The sequence below is a fragment of the Mastigoproctus giganteus genome, chromosome 6 (genome assembly GCF_048544385.1).
Source record: "Mastigoproctus giganteus isolate SK-2022 chromosome 6, ASM4854438v1, whole genome shotgun sequence".
NCBI classification, from domain to species: Eukaryota; Metazoa; Arthropoda; class Arachnida; order Uropygi; family Thelyphonidae; genus Mastigoproctus; species Mastigoproctus giganteus.
In genome coordinates, this window is record NC_143580.1 from 100840661 (window position 1) to 100867407 (window position 26747).

General features: G+C 35.2%; 1 protein-coding gene across 1 annotated transcript in view; it reads left to right on the forward strand.

Moving 5' to 3' along the window:
* The first annotated feature begins 18878 nt into the window (after positions 1-18878).
* LOC150084478 (uncharacterized) overlaps positions 18879-26747 on the forward strand; it is an 804913-nt gene continuing 797044 nt past the window's right edge. Inside the window, exon 1 of the mRNA XM_090376257.1 lies at positions 18879-18957. The gene's annotated coding sequence lies outside the window, so the exon portion shown is untranslated. The remainder of the gene's footprint in view (positions 18958-26747) is intronic.

Here is a 26747-nt window from a genome sequence, read left to right on the forward strand (position 1 = left end):
TTTTTTCAAGAAAGACCCGAAATTAAATGAGTTTTTTTCCAGAAAAATTCACCCCTATGGTTTTTTACTATGGGAATATGGTACCATGTGGAGAATCTTTTTTAGTTTCAAGTATTTCGATAAAAACGAAGTGTTTCCCAGTATATCTACAAGAATTAAGTTAACTTGCCACATTTTGTAAAGAAAAAAACGGAAATTAAGTTAGTTTTTTCCATTGCAATTCACCCCTATGCTTTACTATGGGAATCCTCCCTATGCTTTACTATGGGAAACAAATACCATGTCGATTCACTTATTTCATGTGAAGGATTTCTATAAAAACGAAGTGTTTCCCACTGTATCTGCGAGATTGAAGTAAACCCAACCCTTTTTTTTCAAGAAAGACCCGAAATTAAATGAGTTTTTTCCAGAAAAATTCACCCCTATGGTTTACTATGGGAATACGGTACCATGTGGAATATGTTTTTTAGTTTCAAGTATTTCGATAAAATCGAAGTGTTTTCTATGAATTCTTGGTCAGATACATTAACTGGCTAATTTTTGTAGAGAAATAATGAAAATTAAGTGAGTTGTTGAACAAAGAATGTTTTTCAATGCTTCCCTATGGGACACAAAACGACTTCAGAAAAAGTGTAGAATTTTCTGCAGTTTAGAACGAAAATCTTTGATTTTGCCAGTTTTGACACAAATCTCATCTTAAATAATAGCCACGGATTTCGATCCTAAAATTGATTAAACAGCTAATATAGCTTATTTTTAGGTATATTAACCTATTATCATCAAGATTTTAGCAGAAATTAAGTTTAAGTGACAAACTGATTTTACATTGTTCCTATGGGAATCCTCCCTATGCTTACCATAGGAATGTCATTCAATGCGGAATAACTTTTTTATTTTCACGGATTTCGATAAAAGCCGATGTGATTCCACGTATTTCTACGTAAATTAATTAAACCTGCTAGTTTTTTTAAATAAAGACACTAAATTAAATTAGTTTTTCCAGAAAAAATCAGCCCATTGCTTTACTATGGGAATACGGTACCATGTGGAATATCTTTTTTAGTTTCAAGTATTTCGATAAAAACAAAGTGTTTCCCAGTATATCTACGAGAATAAAGTTAATTTGCCAGATTTTGTAAAGAAAGAACGGAAATTAAGTTAGTTTTTTCCAGAACAATTCACCCCTATGCTTTACTATCGGAATCCTCCCTATGCTTTACTATGGGAAAAAATACCATGTCGATTAACTTATTTCATGTGAAGGATTTCAATAAAAACGAAGTGTTTCCCACTTTATCTGCGTGAACGAAGTAATTCCGCCCCTTTTTTTCAAGAAAGACCCGAAATTAAATGAGTTTTTCCAGAAAAATTCACCCCTATGGTTTACTATGGGAATATGGTACCATGTGGAGTATCTTTTTTAGTTTCAAGTATTTCGATAAAAACGAAGTGTTTCCCAGTATATCTACAAGAATTAAGTTAACTTGCCACATTTTGTAAAGAAAAAACGGAAATTAAGTTAGTTTTTTCCATTGCAATTCACCCCTATGCTTTACTATGGGAATCCTCCCTATGCTTTACTATGGGAAACAAATACCATGTCGATTCACTTATTTCATGTGAAGGATTTCTATAAAAACGAAGTGTTTCCCACTGTATCTGCGAGATTGAAGTAAACCCAACCCTTTTTTTCAAGAAAGACCCGAAATTAAATGAGTTTTTTCCAGAAAAATTCACCCCTATGGTTTACTATGGGAATACGGTACCATGTGGAATATGTTTTTTAGTTTCAAGTATTTCGATAAAATCGAAGTGTTTTCTATGAATTCTTGGTCAGATACATTAACTGGCTAATTTTTGTAGAGAAATAATGAAAATTAAGTGAGTTGTTGAACAAAGAATGTTTTTCAATGCTTCCCTATGGGACACAAAACGACTTCAGAAAAAGTGTAGAATTTTCTGCAGTTTAGAACGAAAATCTTTGATTTTGCCAGTTTTGACACAAATCTCATCTTAAATAATAGCCACGGATTTCGATCCTAAAATTGATTAAACAGCTAATATAGCTTATTTTTAGGTATATTAACCTATTATCATCAAGATTTTAGCAGAAATTAAGTTTAAGTGACAAACTGATTTTACATTGTTCCTATGGGAATCCTCCCTATGCTTACCATAGGAATGTCATTCAATGCGGAATAACTTTTTTATTTTCACGGATTTCGATAAAAGCCGATGTGATTCCACGTATTTCTACGTAAATTAATTAAACCTGCTAGTTTTTTTAAATAAAGACACTAAATTAAATTAGTTTTTCCAGAAAAAATCAGCCCATTGCTTTACTATGGGAATACGGTACCATGTGGAATATCTTTTTTAGTTTCAAGTATTTCGATAAAAACAAAGTGTTTCCCAGTATATCTACGAGAATAAAGTTAATTTGCCAGATTTTGTAAAGAAAGAACGGAAATTAAGTTAGTTTTTTCCAGAACAATTCACCCCTATGCTTTACTATCGGAATCCTCCCTATGCTTTACTATGGGAAAAAATACCATGTCGATTAACTTATTTCATGTGAAGGATTTCAATAAAAACGAAGTGTTTCCCACTTTATCTGCGTGAACGAAGTAATTCCGCCCCTTTTTTTCAAGAAAGACCCGAAATTAAATGAGTTTTTCCAGAAAAATTCACCCCTATGGTTTACTATGGGAATATGGTACCATGTGGAGTATCTTTTTTAGTTTCAAGTATTTCGATAAAAACGAAGTGTTTCCCAGTATATCTACAAGAATTAAGTTAACTTGCCACATTTTGTAAAGAAAAAACGGAAATTAAGTTAGTTTTTTCCATTGCAATTCACCCCTATGCTTTACTATGGGAATCCTCCCTATGCTTTACTATGGGAAACAAATACCATGTCGATTCACTTATTTCATGTGAAGGATTTCTATAAAAACGAAGTGTTTCCCACTGTATCTGCGAGATTGAAGTAAACCCAACCCTTTTTTTCAAGAAAGACCCGAAATTAAATGAGTTTTTTCCAGAAAAATTCACCCCTATGGTTTACTATGGGAATACGGTACCATGTGGAATATGTTTTTTAGTTTCAAGTATTTCGATAAAATCGAAGTGTTTTCTATGAATTCTTGGTTAGATACATTAACTGGCTAATTTTTGTAGAGAAATAATGAAAATTAAGTGAGTTGTTGAACAAAGAATTTTTTTCAATGCTTCCCTATGGGACACAAAACGACTTCAGAAAAAGTGTAGAATTTTCTGCAGTTTAGAACGAAAATCTTTGATTTTGCCAGTTTTGACACAAATCTCATCTTAAATAATAGCCACGGATTTCGATCCTAAAATTGATTAAACAGCTAATATAGCTTATTTTTAGGTATATTAACCTATTATCATCAAGATTTTAGCAGAAATTAAGTTTAAGTGACAAACTGATTTTACATTGTTCCTATGGGAATCCTCCCTATGCTTACCATAGGAATGTCATTCAATGCGGAATAACTTTTTTATTTTCACGGATTTCGATAAAAACCGATGTGATTCCACGTATTTCTACGTAAATTAATTAAACCTGCTAGTTTTTTTTAAATAAAGACACTAAATTAAATTAGATTTTCCAGAAAAAATCAGCCCATTGCTTTACTATGGGAATGCGGTACCATGTGGAATATCTTTTTTAGTTTCAAGTATTTCGATAAAAACGAAGTGTTTCCCAGTATATCTACGAGAATAAAGTTAATTTGCCAGATTTTGTAAAGAAAGAACGGAAATTAAGTTAGTTTTTTCCAGAACAATTCACCCCTATGCTTTACTATGGGAATCCTCCCTATGCTTTACTATGGGAAAAAATACCATGTCGATTCACTTATTTCATGTGAAGGATTTCAATAAAAACGAAGTGTTTCCCACTGTATCTGCGTGAACGAAGTAATTCCGCCCCTTTTTTTCAAGAAAGACCCGAAATTAAATGAGTTTTTCCAGAAAAATTCACCCCTATGGTTTACTATGGGAATATGGTACCATGTGGAATATCTTTTTTAGTTTCAAGTATTTCGATAAAAACGAAGTGTTTCCCAGTATATCTGCAAGAATTAAGTTAATTTGCCACATTTTGTAAAGAAAAAACGGAAATTAAGTTAGTTTTTTCCATTGCAATTCACCCCTATGCTTTACTATGGGAATCCTCCCTATGCTTTACTACGGGAAACAAATACCATGTCGATTCACTTATTTCATGTGAAGGATTTCTATAAAAACGAAGTGTTTCCCACTGTATCTGCGAGATTGAAGTAAACCCGACCCTTTTTTTCAAGAAAGACCCGAAATTAAATGAGTTTTTTCCAGAAAAATTCACCCCTATGGTTTATTATGGGAATACGGTACCATGTGGAATATGTTTTTTAGTTTCAAGTATTTCGATAAAATCGAAGTGTTTTCTATGAATTCTTGGTTAGATACATTAACTGGCTAATTTTTGTAGAGAAATAATGAAAATTAAGTGAGTTGTTGAACAAAGAATTTTTTTCAATGCTTCCCTATGGGACACAAAACCACTTCAGAAAAAGTGTAGAATTTTCTGCAGTTTAGAACGAAAATCTTTGATTTTGCCAGTTTTGACACAAATCTCATCTTAAATAATACCCACGGATTTCGATCCTAAAATTGATTAAACAGCTAATATAGCTTATTTTTAGGTATATTAACCTATTATCATCAAGATTTTAGCAGAAATTAAGTTTAAGTGAGAAACTGATTTTACATTGTTCCTATGGGAATCCTCCCTATGCTTACCATAGGAATGTCATTCAATGCGGAATAACTTTTTTATTTTCACGGATTTCGATAAAATCCCATGTGATTCCACGTATTTCTACGTAAATTAATTAAACCTGCTAGTTTTTTTAAATAAAGACACTAAATTAAATTAGTTTTTCCAGGAAAAATCAGCCCCTTGCTTTCCTATGGGAATACGGTACCATGTGGAATATCTTTTTTAGTTTCAAGTATTTCGATAAAAACAAAGTGTTTCCCAGTATATCTACGAGAATAAAGTTAATTTGCCAGATTTTGTAAAGAAAGAACGGAAATTAAGTTAGTTTTTTCCAGAACAATTCACCCCTATGCTTTACTATCGGAATCCTCCCTATGCTTTACTATGGGAAAAAATACCATGTCGATTCACTTATTTCATGTGAAGGATTTCAATAAAAACGAAGTGTTTCCCACTTTATCTGCGTGAACGAAGTAATTCCGCCCCTTTTTTTCAAGAAAGACCCGAAATTAAATGAGTTTTTCCAGAAAAATTCACCCCTATGGTTTACTATGGGAATATGGTACCATGTGGAGTATCTTTTTTAGTTTCAAGTATTTCGATAAAAACGAAGTGTTTCCCAGTATATCTACAAGAATTAAGTTAACTTGCCACATTTTGTAAAGAAAAAACGGAAATTAAGTTAGTTTTTTCCATTGCAATTCACCCCTATGCTTTACTATGGGAATCCTCCCTATGCTTTACTATGGGAAACAAATACCATGTCGATTCACTTATTTCATGTGAAGGATTTCTATAAAAACGAAGTGTTTCCCACTGTATCTGCGAGATTGAAGTAAACCCAACCCTTTTTTTCAAGAAAGACCCGAAATTAAATGAGTTTTTTCCAGAAAAATTCACCCCTATGGTTTACTATGGGAATACGGTACCATGTGGAATATGTTTTTTAGTTTCAAGTATTTCGATAAAATCGAAGTGTTTTCTATGAATTCTTGGTTAGATACATTAACTGGCTAATTTTTGTAGAGAAATAATGAAAATTAAGTGAGTTGTTGAACAAAGAATGTTTTTCAATGCTTCCCTATGGGACACAAAACGACTTCAGAAAAAGTGTAGAATTTTCTGCAGTTTAGAACGAAAATCTTTGATTTTGCCAGTTTTGACACAAATCTCATCTTAAATAATAGCCACGGATTTCGATCCTAAAATTGATTAAACAGCTAATATAGCTTATTTTTAGGTATATTAACCTATTATCATCAAGATTTTAGCAGAAATTAAGTTTAAGTGACAAACTGATTTTACATTGTTCCTATGGGAATCCTCCCTATGCTTACCATAGGAATGTCATTCAATGCGGAATAACTTTTTTATTTTCACGGATTTCGATAAAAGCCGATGTGATTCCACGTATTTCTACGTAAATTAATTAAACCTGCTAGTTTTTTTTTAAATAAAGACACTAAATTAAATTAGTTTTTCCAGAAAAAATCAGCCCATTGCTTTACTATGGGAATACGGTACCATGTGGAATATCTTTTTTAGTTTCAAGTATTTCGATAAAAACAAAGTGTTTCCCAGTATATCTACGAGAATAAAGTTAATTTGCCAGATTTTTTAAAGAAAGAACGGAAATTAAGTTAGTTTTTTCCAGAACAATTCACCCCTATGCTTTACTATGGGAATCCTCCCTATGCTTTACTATGGGAAAAAATACCATGTCGATTCACTTATTTCATGTGAAGGATTTCAATAAAAACGAAGTGTTTCCCACTTTATCTGCTTGAACGAAGTAATTCCGCCCCTTTTTTTCACGAAAGACCCGAAATTAAATGAGTTTTTCCAGAAAAATTCACCCCTATGGTTTACTATGGGAATATGGTACCATGTGGAGTATCTTTTTTAGTTTCAAGTATTTCGATAAAAACGAAGTGTTTCCCAGTATATCTACAAGAATTAAGTTAACTTGCCACATTTTGTAAAGAAAAAACGGAAATTAAGTTAGTTTTTTCCATTGCAATTCACCCCTATGCTTTACTATGGGAATCCTCCCTATGCTTTACTATGGGAAACAAATACCATGTCGATTCACTTATTTCATGTGAAGGATTTCTATAAAAACGAAGTGTTTCCCACTGTATCTGCGAGATTGAAGTAAACCCAACCCTTTTTTTCAAGAAAGACCCGAAATTAAATGAGTTTTTTCCAGAAAAATTCACCCCTATGGTTTACTATGGGAATACGGCCATGTGGAATATTATTATTATTGTTATTATTAATATCAATTTATTTCCGAAGAAATGTCCTTTTACAGCTATGCAGCTAGAGGACATGAATTATATACAGAGAAAAATCATAAAATACAAACATATGCATTGCATTGCATACAGAGCCAGATACAATATACGGCTTTAAACAGCCACTGGTGTAGATACAAAAACATAAAGTTACAACAAGTACAAAAACATAAAGTTACAACAAATAAAAGTGCATCCGGATACATCGAAGCGTGGATATTGCGGTATCACAGAGAGTCCACCTAGAGCATGACTAAGGCATACATGTCTGCAAGAATGGAAGATCTGTAGGTTCTGTCCTTGCAAAGTTTCTCAGCGTCTATGGCTAATCTGTTAAATATTTGGAAGGAGTTGTGTGGAAACATGTTGTCCAAGGAGGACATGCTACGCAGCTTCGATCTGTATGGGGAGGTGTTGGACTGGCATCTTCTCCTGTCGGACGGTCTGGCGATGATATCCCAAATATCGGGTGACCTCAGTTTTCCGGATAGAAGCTGAGAGAGGGTAAGAAGGTTCCTAGAGATGATCTGATACCTCCAAGGAAGCGTATTAAGATTGGTGACCAGAACAGATTTTGAGATTGTAGGTGTTAGCCCGGCAACCCTATTTAGCCATTTCAAGATCCAGAATTCCAGGGAGAGGAACCTGGCTTGGTATGATGAGGGTGCTGAGGACCATATAGTCGAGGCATATAATGGAATTGGGAAAATACAACGAAGAATGTATTTGATGATAAGGTCCGGGTTATGGAAGTTGGAGATCTCTTGTTTTACTGCCCATAAAGCCGAATATGTTTTCGTTCGAGTGGCATTAAAGTGAGGCAAGAAGGTGAGGTCTTTGTCCCAGATGATACCCAAATCTTTATGTTGGGTGACTTTTTTAACTGGAGAATTCGCAATAATGATGTCCACATCGTTAGTATTTTTCTTCTTGGTGATAGAGAGTTGTGCAGTTTTCTCTTTATTAATGGAGAGCCCATCGCATGAAGGTAGTTTTCCAGTTCATGTAGCTGTCGGTTGGAGCTCACAGTGATAGACTGGAGAGTCTGGGGGCATTTTGTGATGACGAAAAACTTAATATCATCTGCGTAGGTGGTAAAATTAGTACGGTTTGATAGGAAGGGTTCTAAAGATGCCGCGAAGAGGGCGGCAGAGAGAACTCCCCCTTGGGGAAGCCCTCTGGAGCAGAGAATGTGGTGATTATGGTTTTGATTTCTGATCCATAGGATCCTGGACTGAAGGAGTTTCCTAAGGAGAACTAAGATGTTGCCAGAGATTTTGAAATAGTTGCACAGTATGGTACATAATGCATGGGTGGACAGATTGTCAAAGGCCGCCTTAATGTCGAGAAACACAATATCCAGTTGCTCTTTGTTGCTTAAGGTACTTTCAATTCTGAACAGTGTCTTTTTTAGTTTCAAGTATTTCGATAAAATCGAAGTGTTTTCTATTAATTCTTGGTTAGATACGTTAACTGGCTAATTTTTGTAGAGAAATAATGAAAATTAAGTGAGATGTTGAACAAAGAATTTTTTTCAATGCTTCCCTATGGGACACAAATCGACTTCAGAAAAAGTGTAGAATTTTCTGCAGTTTAGAACGAAAATCTTTGATTTTGCCAGTTTTGACACAAATCTCATCTTAAATAATAGCCACGGATTTCGATCCTAAAATTGATTAAACAGCTAATATAGCTTATTTTTAGGTATATTAACCTATTATCATCAAGATTTTAGCAGAAATTAAGTTTAAGTGACAAACTGATTTTACATTGTTCCTATGGGAATCCTCCCTATGCTTACCATAGGAATGTCATTCAATGCGGAATAACTTTTTTATTTTCACGGATTTCGATAAAAACCGATGTGATTCCACGTATTTCTACGTAAATTAATTAAACCTGCTAGTTGTTTTAAATAAAGACACTAAATTAAATTAGTTTTTCCAGAAAAAATCAGCCCATTGCTTTACTATGGGAATACGGTACCATGTGGAATATCTTTTTTAGTTTCAAGTATTTCGATAAAAACGAAGTGTTTTCCAGTATATCTACGAGAATAAAGTTATTTTGCCAGATTTTGTAAAGAAAGAACGGAAATTAAGTTAGTTTTTTCCAGAACAATTCACCCCTATGCTTTACTATGGGAATCCTCCCTATGCTTTACTATGGGAAAAAAATCCCATGTCGATTCACTTATTTCATATGAAGGATTTCAATAAAAACGAAGTGTTTCCCACTGTATCTGCGTGAACGAAGTAATTCCGCCCCTTTTTTTCAAGAAAACCCGAAATTAAATGATTTTTTCCCGAAAAATTCACCCCTATGGTTTACTATGGGAATATGGTACCATGTGGAGTATCTTTTTTAGTTTCAAGTATTTCGATAAAAGCGAAGTGTTTTCCAGTATATCTACAAGAATTAAATTAACTTGCCACATTTTGTAAAGAAAAAACGGAAATTAAGTTAGTTTTTTCAATTACAATTCACCCCTATGCTTTACTATGGGAAACAAATACCATGTCGATTCACTTGTTTCATGTGAAGGATTTCTATAAAAACGAAGTGTTTCCCACTGTATCTGCGAGAATGAAGTAAACCCAACCCTTTTTTTCAAGAAAGACCCGAAATTAAATGAGTTTTTTCCAGAAAAATTCACCCCTATGGTTTACTATGGGAATACGGTACCATGTGGAATACCTTTTTTAGTTTCAAGTATTTCGATAAAATCGAAGTGTTTTCTATTAATTCTTGGTTACATACGTTAACTGGCTAATTTTTGTAGAGAAATAATGAAAATTAAGTGATTTGTTAAAGAAAGAATTTTTTTCAATGCTTCCCTATGGGACACAATACGACATCAGAAAATGTGTAGAATTTTCTGCAGCTTAGAACGAAAATCTTTGATGTTCCCAGTTTTGACGCAAATCTCATCTTAAATAATAGCCACGGATTTCGATCCTAAAATTAATTAAACAGTTAATATAGCTTAGTTATAGGTATATTAACCTATTATCATCAAGATATTAGCAGAAATTAAGTTTAAGTGAGAAACTGATTGTACATTGCTCCTATGGGAATCCTCCCTATGCTTACCATATGAATGTCATTCAATGCGGAATAACTCTTTTATTTTCACGGATTTCGATAAAAACCGATGTGATTGTACTTATATCTACGTAAGTTAATTAAACCTGCTAGTTTTTTTTAATAAATACCCGAAATTAAATAAGTTTTTCCAGAAAAAATGAGCCGGATACTTTACTATGGGAATACGGTACCATGTGGAATATCTTTTTTAGTTTCAAGTATTTCGATAAAAACGAAGTGCTTCCCAGTATATCTACGAGAATAAAGTTAATTTGGCAGATTTTGTAAAGAAAGAACGGAAATTAAGTTAGTTTTTTCCAGAACAATTCACCCCTATGCTCTACTATTGGAATCCTCCCTATGCTTTACTATGGGAAACAAATACCATTTCGATTCACTTAATTCATGTGAAGGATTTTTATAAAAACGAAGTGTTTCCCACTGAATCTGCGTGAATGAAGTAAATCCTCCCCTTTTGTTCAAGAAAGACGCGAAATTAATTGAGTTTTTTCCAGAAAAATTCACCACTATGGTTTACTATGGGAATATGGTACCATGTGGAATATCTGTTTTAGTTTCAAGTATTTCGATAAAAACGAAGTGTTTCCCAGTATATCTACGTGAATAAATTGAACTTGCCAGATTTTGTAAAGAAAAAACGGAAATTAAGTTAGTCTTTTCCAGAACAATTCACCCCTATGCTTTACAATGGGAAACGAATTCCATGTCGATTCACTTATTTCATATGAAGGATTTCTATAAAAACGAAGTGTTTCCCACTGTATCTGCGTGCATGAAGTCAATCTTCTCCTTTTTTTCAAGAAAGACCCGAAATTAAATGAGTTTTTTCCAGAAAAATTCACCCCTATTGTGTACTATGGGAATATGGTACCATGTGGAATATCTTTTTTAGTTTCAAGCATTTCGATAAAAAACGCGAAATGTTTTCTATTAATCTTGGTTAGATACGTTAACTGGCTAATTTTTGTAGAGAAATAATGAAAATTAAGTGAGTTGTTGAAGAAAGAATTTTTTTCAATGCTTCACTATGGGACACAAAACGACATCAGAAATAGTGTAGAATTTTTTGCATTTTAGAACGAAAATCTTTGATTTTGCCAGTTTTGACACTAATCCCATCTTAAATAATAGTCAAGGATTTCGATCCTAAAATTGATTAAACGTTTAATAGAGCTTATTTATAGGTATATTGACATATTATCATCAAGATTTTAGGGGAAATTGAGTTTAAGTGAGACACTGATTTCCCATTGCGCATGTGGGAATCCTCCCTATGCTTACTATATGAATGTCAATCAATGTTGAATAACTTTTTAATTTTCTCGGATTTCGATAAAAAACGATGTGATTCCAAGTATATCTGCGTAAATTAAGTAAACCTGCTAGTTTTTCTAAAGAAAGGACCGAAATTAAATAAGTATTTCCCATTGCTTTTATGGAATCCTCCCTATGCTTTACTATATGAATGCCATTCCATAGGGAATAACTTTTTTTATTTTCAAGGATTTCGATAAGCTCAAAAAACTTCGATAAAAACGAAATGTTCTCTAGGATATCTACGTATATTTAGTAAACCTGCTAGTTTTTTAAAGAAAGAACCAAAATTAATTAAGTTTTTTCCAGAAAAATCTCCCCTATGCATTACTATTGGAATCTGACACCATGTGGAATATCTTTTTTAGTTTCAAATATTTTGATAAAATCGAAGTGTTTCCCTGGATACATTCATGAGCTAAGTAATTTTGCCAGATTTCTTAAAGAAAAAATGGAAATTCAGTGAGGTTTTTGCAGAATAAATCACTCCTATTCTTGACTATGTGAATCCTGCCTATGCCTTACTATGGGAATCTCATCCCACGTTGATTAACTTATTTAATTTCAAAGATTTCGATAAAAACGATGTGTTCCAGGTATATCTGTCTGAGATAAGTAGACCTGCTAGTTTTTGTAAAGAAAGAACTGAAATGAAATGCGTTTTTTCAAGAAAAATTCTCCGTTTGCTTTACAATGGGAATATGACACCATGTGGAATATCTTTTTTAATTTCAAGGGTTTCGAGAAAAGTGAATTGTTTCCGAATATATCTTAGGGTTTAAAGTAAATTTGTCAGATTTTGTAAAGAAAAAAGGAAATCAAGCGGGTTTTTTCTAGAAACATTCACCCCTATGCTTTACTATGGGAATCCTCCCTATGCTTTACTATGGGAATCAGATACCATCTCGAATACCTTATTTCATATCAAGGATTTCGATAAAAACGAAATGTTCCAAGTATATCTGCGTGAGATAAGTAGACCTGCTAGTTTTTGTAAAGAAACAACCGAAATGAAATAAGGTTTTTCCAGAAAAATTCAGGCCATTTCTTTACTATGGGAATATGATACCATGTGCAATATCTTTTTTAGTTTCAAGGATTCCGATATAATCGAAGTGTTTCCTAGTATTTCTGCGTGGGATAAGTAAGCCTGCTTGTTTTTATGAAGAAAGAATTGTAATTAAATAAGTTTTTTCCAGAAAAATCACCCCTATTCATTACTATGGGAATCTGATATGATGTGGAATAACTTTTTTAATTTGAGGGTTTTCGATAAAAACGAAGTGTGTCACACTATAGCTGGGTGAATGAAGTAAACTTGCGACATTTTGTAAAGAAAGACCCGAAATTCAATGGATTTTTTCAAGAAAAATTCACCCCTTGCTTTAATATGGGAACATGATGCCATGTGGAATATCTTTTTTACTTTTTAGGATTTTGAAAAAAACGAAGTGTTTTCTACTTATTCTTGGATAGATTCATTAGGAGTCTATCCGTTACGTTTATGGAATCTGATGGTGGCCGTTAAAAGGCACAAATCATGAAGTGTTTTTTGGATCTTTTGCTAATAATTTGACACAGCAGTTTTCACAAGACTGAGTCAAGTCGTAAACCTGTATTGCTTTAAAGCATGTTCTATAGTATATTATAATTCCTCCACCCGTTTTCAACTCTCTCAACATATAGACCTTGTAATAACCATGTATGTTATAATTAGAATTTTTTTTCCCTTTTTTATGTTAACTTCTGTTAAAACTATATATGAAATATATTCTTTCATTGCATTTATATATTTCAAGAAGTTAAACCAATTTTTTCTAAATGACCTACTATTTAGAGCTATCAGAAAGAACTGATTTTTATCAATTATAAGATCTTGAATATTGGGATAATAAAAAAAAAAATATGTAAAGGTTAATTGAAAATCTGTGATTCCTCAAAAAGTATAACTGAAGTCTTAACTTTAACTTAGATTTAGATTTCAGGAAATTTCAATTTTTCACAATATAAGGGTTTATTTTATGTACCGTAGATCCTTTGAACTCAAAATTCTTATGGCTCTTTAAGATTCATTCTTCTTTACATAAATTCTTCCATGTTTTAACCATCGAAATTTGTAACTGTGAGTTTTTACTAATTGTTTTGTTTCCCAAAACAATTGCTTGAGGTGAGTTTTTTATTGGTCATTTATGTAGATTGGAATATTGCTGAAATACATCATTGGCTGTAAGTCGGATCTCCTTTGCCTTTCTCATCCATTTTTCCTTTACCATATGGTTTGAAAATTTTACTATTAGTGTAGGCTTGTCGTTTATTTTCTTGTTGTTAGGTATGCAATAGTGTTCTACTTCTTTTTTGTGCTGTAGCTTCAATGCAAGTCCTAGTTGCTGTATAACAAGCTCTAGATCTTGGCCCGCTAGTCCAGTTAATCCTACTATTTCTACATTATTTGCTAGTAATTGTTGTTCTATCGAGTCAATCCTTAAGTTAAGTAGGTTGGAATTTTCCTCATTTTGTTTGAATGAAGCTTCCAGATCCACAATTCTTTTGCTGATTTCAGCGTTGAACTCCTGTAGTTTACTTATGCTTTTTTTGTATCTTGTCAAAGGAATGTGGATGGTAACTCCGCCCACTCACTGCGTTCCCCCTCTTCTCCACGGCCGGCGGATGGCACGTGGCACAGCCACAAGTATGGCGGCTGAAAATAGGAGAAATCCAATAAATTTAAACAATCAAGTTAAAAAATAAACGTTTTTTGAGGATCACAAAATGTCACGTGACTTTTGAATAAGTGGGATATATATAGCTGGAAAGATGGAAAAACAAACGGAGAAAGGTAACTTAAAAGGAAATTTCCCGAAAGGAAAGGCAAATGAACAATTATTAAAAATAAAACTAACAGAAATGCACGTTTGTCTAGGCTATGTTTTACAAGCATTTACAGTGAGATTGGCTGAAAAGAATTCAAAAAAGGCAAAATTGTAATTTTTAATGAAACTTAACGATAGAAATCGAACGGCAAATCAACAATTTTTATCGAAAATCGACAACAATGTCCCAGAACCCCTTTCGGGTCGAACAAAACTGGACGATTCCACGTGCATTAAAAAAGAAATGGCTCTTTGTTACTGCACAAGATGTCCACAAAATTGCTTTTCTTTTTTTCAAATTTTCGGTGGGGGCTGCAGCGCCGTAACCCCCGCTTTTGGAATCGAGCCTAACTGGGCAATTCCCGTGCATTAACATAGAAATGGCCCTTTGTTACTGCACAAAATTGATTTTTTTTTTCAAATTTTCGATGGGGGCGGCCGCGCCGTAAGCCCTGCTTTTGGAATCGAACAAAACTGGGCAATTCCACATGTATTAACAAAGAAATGGCTCTTTTTTACTGCACAAAATGTCTACAAAATTGCTTATTTTTTTAAAATTTGGCAAAGAAAATCACAAACTAACCTGATCAGAGGGAGACCATTGTCTTCGCAAGTCGGTTTATACATTTCCGAAATGGCTACTAGGAAAGAGTTCATCATGCTGCTGGAAGTTGAGTGACTCTGTCTCCACTTATATTCTGGTAGGAGTCAAACTGATCATCGACAGTACAAGATGACAGTTGCCATTTAATGGCATTCCTCAATACTATTGGTGTTAGCGCCAGTTTCCGGGTCGCTAAAATGAATTGAGTGGGTCACAGTTAGGTATTTAAACCCTTCTTCCCCTAGACAATTATACGAATTCCAAAGCCTGATACAATGGTGGTACCAGGCAGTATGGAAGTCTTGATAATCAATCACATAATCAATCACAGCCTTCCTTTTCTAAACCATACAACATTTTCGCGGTCACTTTCTCCATTGGGTCGAACGGCAAAAAGAAACCAATATACAATTATATGAAGACAACTCACAGCAGCACAGAAGGCGATCCCCAGCAGAAACAACGCAGAACCAAACAGCACAGAACCAAAGAAGTAATGAACAGAATTAGATAAAACTGGAATTAAGGGCGATTACGCAGTTCTAATTAGCCAATCAGATAATTGAGGACTGGGGGAGGGTAGAAACATCATTTTCGGAGAACACAACCTAATAAAATATAAATTGAGAATAAGTATAATTTTGTAAGTTAATTCAGAAAAAAAAACGGATAAACTACATTAAATCGCATTAATTTTCTATTAATTAAAAATCATATAGCTAGAAATAACATGAAACCAAGAATTTGGTTAGTTAGTCCTAATAAGCCAATCAGATAATTAAGGACTGGGGAGGGTAGAAACTTCACTTTCGGAGAAAAAAACCTAATAAAAAAATTGAGAATAAGTCTAATTTTATAAGTTAAAAAAAAAAAAAACGAATAAAATACATTAAATCGCATTAATTTTCTATTAATTCAAAGTCATGTAGCCAGAAATAACATGAAACCAGGAATTTGGTTAGGCGGTCCTAATTAGCCAATCAGATAATTAAGGACTGGGGAGGGTAGAAACTTCACTTTCGGAGAACAAAACCTAATAAAAAAACACCAATAATTCAAAAAAAAAAAAAAAAACTGGATAAAATAAATTAAATAGCATTAATTTTCTATTAATTAAAAATCATGCGATTTTTCCATTCGATTGCATTAATTAAATTAATGCAATCGAATGGAAATGGTTTCTTTTGTAGACTATACAAGAAATTAATTCCCTGACTACACAAGAAACCACAGTATATAGGTTTGTCCATTTTTGTATAGTTTTTTTCTGTCCATATTTGTATAAATATTTTCAAATTTTTTTGTGGGGGCTCTGACCCCAGACCCCCATTTCGACAGGGACAATCGGCTCAAGTGACTTTTGAAACTTTCTATTGTATAATAGAAACTTGTATAATTAATTTTCTATTAATTAAAAATCATATAGCCACGTTTGCCCATTTTTGTATAATTTTTTTCCCCAGACCCACTCTTTTACAGGGACAATCGGCTCAAGTGACTTTTCTAAAAACGAAGTTAAAGCGAAGTTCATAACATGAACATACGGAAATACTGACACACACCATCTGGTAGGCGTGCCAGATGTTTCCGTATGTACAGAAGAACACGTGACACCGGGCGGAGTCAGCACCCGTCAATCACTGCCGTATCCTGTTGAGAGGGTGCACCAAGTACTAAATTCAGCCAAAGAAAGGATTAAGCAACTTACAAATTGCAAATATTTCCGATTTACTCTAAGAGCGTTGATACAGTAGACATGCTTACACTTAGTCCTCTAGTGGGAATAATAATAATAATAATAATAATAACAAAACACCTACAGGAAAACCCAGAAAGTCGCAATCCTGAACACTGTAGGATAGTCAGAGATTTCCTCGACCAACAGTAATCAGACATTACAACCACCCTGTGTACTTGCTAGCAGTACCCGTCAAAGACTGGAATTCCCCAATCAGGGAGCAAATAATTTAAGAGCAACAGCAATAATAATAATAATGTCAATAAAACCGTTTGAAAAAAATTATCTATTCTCTGAAACTGTCTGCGCGTTAGTACAGTGTTATCTTCACCGTCCTCCCAACATCGTGTGGAAAAGGCTCTGATTCGAATGCCGTGGATAACGCGAGGAACTTTAATGGGCTTTTCTCACTCCCTGGCTGAGTTAGCTGGTCTGAAGCATAGCAAGGTATTCTTCCCCCAAGAAACTGGGTTTTTTCGTTCAGCAAAATAGGAAAATCGACGGAGAACACACGCAATTTACAGATATAATACATGCACGGGTATATGTAAAAAATTGCGGGTGGCTCTAATAACTTGAATTTGAATTTGTTCCCTGAAGTCTGTGCAGTAGCACAGTGGTATCATCACCGTGCTCCCCACACCAGATGGAAAAGGCCTGGGTTCGAATGCCGTGGATAACACGGGAAACTTTAATGGGCTTTTCTTACTCCGTGGCTGAGTTAGTCGATCTCAGGCGTACTTAGCAACCTTTGTCCCCCCCCCCCCCAAGAAACTAGGTTTTTTTTTCGTCCTGCAAAACAGATAAATCGAACTTAGAACACACGAAATTTATAGCATAAATCGGTTTCATATAATCAATTACAGATAACCCTAATATATAATAAATAAACACCGTTTCCTGAAACTTCGGTCTCAGGTCTAAATTAGCATTAGTAGAGGCATATGAGGCAAGAAAGCAAACTTGTACAGCATCAGTTAAAAAATTAATATTAAAAAAAAATTAAAACACAAAAATTCTTCCCATTTTTCAAGGTTGCCAGGGCACCCCTGACACCAGAAGATAGCATTTTTTTCTGTGGGGAAAAAACCTTGAAAAGGAGAGAAAAATTTTCATCCAGCAAAATAGGCAAATCGACCAGAGAATACAGGCAATTTAGACACACAAATATGGGTATGTGAAAGAAATTACCGGGTGACCCTAATATAATAATTTGAATTTTGATTTGTTTCCTGAAACTCAAAATTCTCGATAATTCCTTCCCAGTTTGCTGCTCGGTCCAATAGAAGCAGTGCAAGAACAACCTGTGCCTTTTGGCTCATAGTTAATCTATTTGTCTGTGTATGCTTCCTATGTCAGTAATTTTCCGACCTCTTCATCGTTAGGATCATCAGTATTCTTGCTCTGCTTCCATTTAAGCGTATTCTGGGAAAAAATCAGTCTATCCTATTAACAAGCACAGACCAGGCTGCGAAAAAATTTACCCCATGAGTTTTGCACAGTCATCCAATGCCGAATTGATTGACAAGGCTCCGAAGTTGCACACCCACCCATTGTGTTTGTGTCAGGGCCTTTTCTGACCTTTTCTGAACATTACCTTGTACATAGTAAGTACTCAGATTTCCTAGTCTTAATATCATTTTGTCCATCTTATCTAACAATTTGCCTAATTTTCTTAAATTTATTTATTTTAAGTCAAGTTCCACAACACAATACCTGATGAAATTGTTATATATATATATATATATCCCCAATGATATTATTCTGTTATCCCCACATAATAGTATCCAAAGTCCCCTGAATCATTTGGGGATATATGTATTCTGATGCTGCCTAATAGGAGGTAATATTTATCCCGAGGAAACGTAAAATGGCGGAATGTATGTAATTAAAATTCTTTACATCAGGTGATAATATTTAATTTGGCCTTCACTAAAATTTTATTCAATTGTATGTTGGTTATTATTATTTTTTGTTTGTGCGTCTTTTTTTCTCTATGTTTTTTAACTAAACTAATTTCAATTATTTGTGTGTTATTGCTTTTCGCGCGGGGCTGCTTACTTTGATTCGCCATTTTCTTTTATAAAAGATCCACGAAACTTGGCATGTGTTTAATAGTAAATTGAAAATTTCTCCCCGTAAGGTGTTTATTAAAAGATTATGTGGGGAAGTTAACCTTTGCGGATTGATTATTAGAAATGAACTTAATAAATGACCTTATCCGGATACGGACTGAGGTAGAAAAAATTTAGGCCTAGTATAAAGTGCTTGTGTGAGACGATTTGAAAATTGTCAGAATTTAAAAGAAATATATATAATAATAGTAACAAATAAAAGTATAATTATAGCGCTTATTTATTTTGAACACGTGCACGAAAGCAATACCACTTTCATACTCTCTTTGCATGCGATACAAAAATGGCAATAGATCCTTTTTATATACTAGGGGGATAGTAAGTTAAGGTACGCATGATACTCGAAAATAGTATTTTTTTTTTAAACGTAATATGAGGAACATTTATACCGTTGCAAACGTTTTATTAATTTCTGTATTCCTGCTGTACGTAAGCCTTTCGATTGCTGCCATAAACAGTGATGTACATGATTTTGAAAGAAGTTTGTCACAAAGCTGTTGTTTCTGTGAACCAAGCAAGCTGAAATCGCAGTTGGCATGGTCAGGAGAAAATGCCGCTAGATCAAGAAATTCCCCCCAAATCATTAAAACCATTAAGCTGTGGGATCCGTGAAACCCTAGGTAGGAGTTTCATAGATCCCCCTCTTTTCTTAGAAACATAACCATTTTATTGTATGAACTATTACGTGACACAAATTTAGGGCATAGTATACATATATTAACCTCAAAATATATTTTTATAATATTTTAATAAAACTATATAGGTGCAAAGTTGAACTTTAGAAAATATATTTGAAAACTTACACTTGAATTTCATTTAGTGTTATTGTTACACACATTTTGTTACTTGCAGTGCTTGGAATGATAGAATCAAAAAATCTTTTTAAAAATTTTGAAAGACAAGTTTACCCCGGCTTGTTGCCATGAAGTGTGCCCCAAATTTGGTTCTATGTCTGGTAATATTTAAAGTACTGCCACACGTGGATTTTTTAAAAAGAATATTAAATTTATAGCTAGTACCAACTCATATTTGGGCTGTACAAGATGTTGATGGATCCTGGAGGATCAGAATGAACCATGAACTTTACCATTTTTTCAGGGTGCAGACATAGATGTGTGAACAGCCAGCCACTTGCAAGGTTGGCATGTGATGCAAGAAAGCAAGCTCATACAGCATAAGCCAAAAAAAAAAAAAAAACAACAACAAACAATTCCCATTTTTCTCTTTTTGCCTATCCATTCATTCCAAAAGTTTGTCCAGTTCTTCCATAGATTGGTTTAAGCTATCAACTTCCATGACAGATTAAAGTGGAAGATTGTTCCAGCAAGCAACCACTTGTTGGCTAAAGGGAAATTTCTGCACATCTGTTCTGCAATTGTCTTTCCTCAGTTTGAATTTATGCCTCATCAAGTGTGTAGTCTGAGCAAGAGGAAGAATCCCATCAGCACTGATCTTGTTCAAACCATTCAAAGCCTTATACACCTCAACGACATCACCTCGAAGGTGCCTTTGTACTAATCATTCGAAAGGCACAATATGGTCCGGCAGCCTATGTGTCGTAAAACTCCATCGCAACAACAACAACTTCACAGGTGCCTAGTCTCCATATGCTGCAATTTGCAGAGCTTAAGCCTTTGTTGGTAAGAGTACCCCTTCCTTCCCTCCTGACCAAACTTGTTGCCCTTCTCTGTACTCATTCCAGCAGCTCTGCATCCTTTTTAAAATGAGGCCTCCTTATCTGTATGCACTACAAGTGTAATGCACTGTAAGACGTGGCTTGACCGTCACCTTATACAAAGGGATAATCACCCCTTTAACCCTGATAGCAAAATTACTGTATGTCATTGGCAAGACCAAATGACCTGCTCTGGCAGTCTGTCTGCAATGCTCAGAAAATTTGATATCAAGCTGCACAATTATCTGTTTATTAGCTCTGATAATTACAAGCTTGCCCCGGGACAACAAAAGAAATAGTTATAAGGGCTTACATTATATGAGAACAAACGTATGGAATAAAGTAATGTCGTAGGAAGAGAAATAAATTAATGATATATGAAATGGCTAATACAGTCAGCCCTCGTATAACACGTGTTTACACTACACGAATTCGATCATACATGATTTATAAATAGGGGAACGATATCGTATATAACACGAACCGAATTTGTTTATGCACGATTCGTTTTTGTGTTCACAAGAAATGGCAGTCAAAAGCAGGATCACCCCAACTGAATGCAACACGATAGGAATGAAGAGAAGATTCTGAAAATGTATTTATCTTTTTTATATCAGTGAAGGGGAAATGTATTTCATCATAATAAAGTAAAAATCCAGACAATTTCAGCTATTGGTATTATCGCAAATGCAATTAGATCGAGTTTACTACCAGTTAGCATTAGCATTAGTAGAGGAAGAATATGATGCAAGAAAGCAAGCTTATGCAGCATCAGCCAAAAAAAAAAAAAAAAAAAAGAAAAAACCACTCCCATTTCACCCCTCCATTCTTTCAAAATACCTATCCAGCTGAGCCTTAAATTTATTTAGGCTATCAACTTCCACAACAAGGAATGGAAGTCTGTTCCGCCAATCAACTACCCGCTGGCTAAAGGCAGATTTCCGCACATCTATCCTACATCTGTCTTTCCACAATTTGAATTTATGCCCTCTCAGGTGATTATTCTGAGCAAGAGGAAAAATCCCATCAGCATTGAGCATGCTCAAACCATTCAAGACTTTATACACCTCTATCAGATCACCTCGCCGGTGCCTAGTCTCCAGACACTAATTTGCAAAACTCAAGCCTTTCTTCATAAGAGCAACCCTTTGTTCCATTCACTAATCTTGTTGCCCTTCTCTGTACTCGTTCCAGTAGCTCTACATCCTTCTTGAAATGAGGCCTCCAGACCTGTATACAGTACTCAATGTGTAGCCTGACCATTGCCTTATACAAGGGAATAATCACCTCCTTATCCCTGCTAGAAAAATTCCTGTATATCATCGACAAGACACCATGAGCTACTCTTGCAGCCTGTCTGCAATGCTCAGAGAACTTCATATCTGCCTGCACAATTACTCCCAGTTCCTTTTCATTCTCTACCACTGTCAGTGTAGTACCACAGGGTTGATACGTTGCTCTGGGATTACTTCTTCCCATATGTAGTACTTTACACTTGTCAATGTTAAACTTCACTTGCCACCTCTCAGCCCATCTGCTCAACCTTTCCAGATCCTGTTGCAGCACCATAGCGTCAGTAGCGTCCTTAACAACCCTGCCAACCTTTGTATTGTCTGCAAACTTGGACATTAAGCTTGATATACCATCATCAATATCATTTATAAACACGGAAAACAATAATGGACCCAACACTGAACCCTGAAGGATTCCACTAATAACATTAGTCTACCATGAGCAGTGTCCATTGATTACCACTCTCTGTCTTCTACCCATCAACCATCCCTTTATCCATAGCAGCAAATTGCCTCTAATGCCACACTGCTCCAATTTGTGCGGCAGTCTTCCATGTGCAACAGTATCAAAAGCCTTTCTAAGATCCAAATATATGATATCAAAGTCATTCCCTGCATCCAGTTCCTTTGTGATCACATCATAGTATCCAATCAAATTGGTTAGCCAAGACTTTCCCTTAACAAAACCATGCTGTGTCTGAACTAAAACTGAAGTCTTGTCTAGATGATCCTGAAATGCTTCTTTAACCAGTGCCTCCATTAATTTTTCTGGAACAGAAGTTAAACTAACAGGTCTATAATTACTTGTGTCAGCCTTTGATCGTCCTTTGTGAATTGGGGTCAGATTTGCACATCTCCAGTCTATGGGTACCTCTCCTGAGTCCAAAGAAGCTCTCAGAATTATGGCTAAGGGTTCGCTTACTTCCTTTGCTGTCTCCTTTAATATAACTGGATAGATGCCATCCACCCCGGGTGCCTTTTTTATGTTTATCCTCAACAATTTCTCCTCCACTTTCCTCCCAGTTATTACAAAATCATCTAGCTCGTTGCCAGAGTTTACTTCACCTCTGGCATTCCTCTTCCTGAATAACTCCTCATGTGTGAATGTAGATGCAAAACTCGTTTAGTTTGTTAGCAACCTGTGCAGGATCCTCAACTGTTAAACCATCAATATCCAGTGGACCAATCTGATTCATTCCTTTCCTTCTAGAGTTTACATATTTGAAGAACTCCCTTCTGTTTTTCTTTGCATCCTTTGCCAAGGATTTCTCATAATCTACCTTTGCCTGCCTAACCTCCTTTGTGACTTGGTTACAGACCAGCTTATATCTATCATAGGCTTCCATGTCAGCCATTAATTTATATGTATCCCATGCATTTTTCTCCTCTGCTATATGTCTCATTAGTTCATCTGACATCCATTTAGGCCTAAACCTTGAACAATATTTCTTAGTTGGTATGTAAAGCCTAGTAACTTCCAAGATAAGTTCTTTGAATGCTTCCCATTTTGAATTTGCTGTTGATAACATCATCAGTTAGTCCCACTGTATAGAATTAAATACTGTCTCAGACCATCGTAGTCGCCTTTACGAAAGCAAAAATCCTTCCCTTTACCCCTGATGGTAGTTACCTCTTTGAGTAAATCTGACTTCAGCACACTGTGATCACTGCCACCTAGTGGTTCCTTTATCTGCAGATTCTTAATGCATGAAGAATCACTACTGATAATCAGATCAAGAGTATTACTCCATCTAGTTGCCTCCCGAACATGCTGATGTAGAAAACAATCATCCAATAAATCCACTAAAGCCTTGCTAGTGTGTGAGTGACCAACACACAAATTCCAGTCAATATCTGGGAAATTAAAATCTCCCATTATAAGACTCTCTGATTTACTGGCCCACTCTATTTCCCTGTACAATTTCTTATTATACTCTTCAGAGTCATTAGTCCTATCATCATCATCAGCCATTTTCAATCCACTGCAGGATGAAGGCCTCTCCAGCACCTTTCCAGTTCCTTCTGTTTTGAGCACTGGCCATCCATTTACTACCCAAAAACACATGAATTTCATCTATCCATCTCCGCCTTTGTCTTCCTGGTTTTCTTCTAGCTCCTCTTGGGTACCATTCTGTTATTTTCTTAGTCCATCTGTCATCATGTCTTCGAGCTATGTGTCCTGCCCAAGACCATTTTAGTTATTTAGTTTTGATAAGAATGTCCTTTACTTGCGTTTGCTGTTTAATCCATGTGTTTCTCTTCTTATCTAACAGTCTGATTCCCAATATAATTTGTTCCATTCTTTGCTGTGTAGTTCTCAGCTTCTCTTCCATTCTTTTGGTGAGTGCCCAAGTTTCACTTCCATAAGTCATGGTGGGGAGTATACATTGGTTCATTATTTTACGTTTCAGACAAACTGGGATATTGCTCTTCAGTATGTGACTATATTTCCTGAATGCTATCCATCCAAAATTTATTCTTTTCTTGACTTCCAGCCATTTATCATTATTACAGCTAATAACTTGTCCCAGATAAGTATACGACTCCACCTTTTCAATTACTGCTCCTTCAATCATTATTTCCCTTTCGGTGGCATACTTGTTCATCATTACTTTTGTTTTAGCCATATTCATCTTTAGTCCAAAATCCTTACTAACTGTGCATAACTGATTAAGATTTTCCTCTAATTCTTTGGGATCGTGGCTTATGACCACAATGTCATCTGCAAATCGTAAATGGGTTAGGTACTCTCCATTCACATTGACTCCTTTTTGCGACCAGTCTAATCTTCTGAGAGCTTCCTCAAGGGCAGCAGTAAACAGCTTCGGAGATATTGTGTCTCCTTGTTGAACTCCTTTCTCGATTTTAAATTTCGTACTGTCTTTGTCTTGTCTAATAAAGGAGGTAGCACTCTCATATATTTTCTTCAAAATCATAATATATTGGGTATCTATGCCTTGTCTTTCCAGTGCCTGAAACATTGCCTTATGCTGTATGGAGTCAAATGCCTTTTCATAATCCACAGATTCCAGGCATAATGGTGTTTTATATTCATTTGCTTTCTCCATTAGCTGTGATATTACGTGAAGTTGATCCCTAGTTGAGAATCCTGTCCTAAAGCCAGCTTACTCTTTCGGTTGATTCTCATCAAATATTCTTTCTAATCTGTTAGTAATGACCCTTGTGAACAACTTGTAGATGTGGGATAACAAGCTAATTGGTCTATAATTTCCAATTTCTGATTTATCTCCTTTCTTAAGCAGCAAAACTATGATTGCATTATTCCACTGCTTAGGCGTCACACCTTTTCTAATGCACTTTGTGAAGAGCCTTGCCAGTTTTTGCGTTATGTCTCTTCCTCCCAATTTTAACAACTCTACAGTAACTTCATCTTCCCCCGGGGCTTTCTGATTCTTCATTTTCTTCAATGCATGTTCTACCTCATCAGGAAGAATATCGGGTATGTCGTATGTGTTGCTACTTTGCAATCCATCTTCCCCACCGCTGGCATCATTCCCTCGCTCCTTGCATAATTCTCTATAGTAGTCTTCTGCTATTTGAATTATGCCTTCTCTGCTGTTTATAAGTACCCCATCGCTATTCTTCAGTTTCAGTATCATTTGTCTTTCTGTATTACTGCTCATGGCTGCCGATTTAAATCCTTTGTTTTCCCTTAATGCTTGTTCTACTTTTCTTGTGTTAAATCTTCTTATGTCCTCTCTGAGTCTCTTTCTAATGGCTTTGCATAACTCAGTATACTCAATTTTCTCCCTGTCAGTGTTTTTCTTGCTCGACTTGACTAATTTTTCTTCTTGACTAATTTTTTCTTCTTTAGATTTCCTTTTCCCTATAGGTTTCTTGGGCTTTATCACTTTCAGAAAGTTGTAATATTCCTTGTCGATATCTTGGTCCTGAGCAGTCTGCAGAAGTTCAGACTTGTTCTTAAGTTCCTGTACATACTGCTTTTTCTCCTCCTCTGTTATATCAAAGACCTTTGTATTATTTACTCGAGTCAGTTTTTTCCTTTCCTTTCCTACATCTATATCAAGTGTACATCTTACCATTCTGTGATCACTTCCAACATTTACCTTATTCAGGACGGTAACATCATTCACAATATATCTTCTGTTAGTGAGGATGATGTCGATTTCATTAGTTGTTAATCCATTTGGACTCTTCCATGTCCACTTTCTGTTCACCCTTTTCTTGAAAAAAGTGTTCATTACTGACAATCCTTGAGATTCTGCAAATTCCACAAGTCTTTCACCTCTTTTATTTCTTTCACCAATTCCAAAATTTCCTATAGTTCCTCTTTCTGGGCTGTTTTGCCTTTTTCCAACTTTAGCATTGAAGTCCCCCATAATAATAGTGTAGTGGGTTTTCTGCTCATCTAGAAGACTCAATTTCGGTGTACATTTCTTCAACCTCTTCATCATGATGGCTCGATGTTGGTGCATAAATCATTATAATCTTTAGCTTGTACCTCTTAGAAATCTTGAGTATTAGTCTTGACACCCTTGGTGATGTACCTTTGAATCCAAAATGTTGTTTTTAAAATCTTTATGGACCAGAAACCCAACTCCACCTTCACTCCTTTCACTGTTTCAATTGGTGTTCAGCAGATTTCCACTTGATAAACTTATAAGTGATTCATTTCTTCTTCTTGTTTCAGCCAAACCGATGATATTCCAATTCACATTTTCTAATTCCTTTTCCAGCTCTAATATCCTGTCTTCACCGATGTGTGATCGTACGTTATAACAGGCCAAGTTCAGTTTCCGTGCATGGCAGCCTGTTTGTACCTAGAGATTCTTAGCACCCTCTGCTTAAACTCTGATCCTCTCGCTGCCGTAAGAGGGAGAGTGAAAGCTGCTGGGGACTGAGGGCCATTTGCTTTGTTGTGCTGTCATATGCTGGAGGGTTTG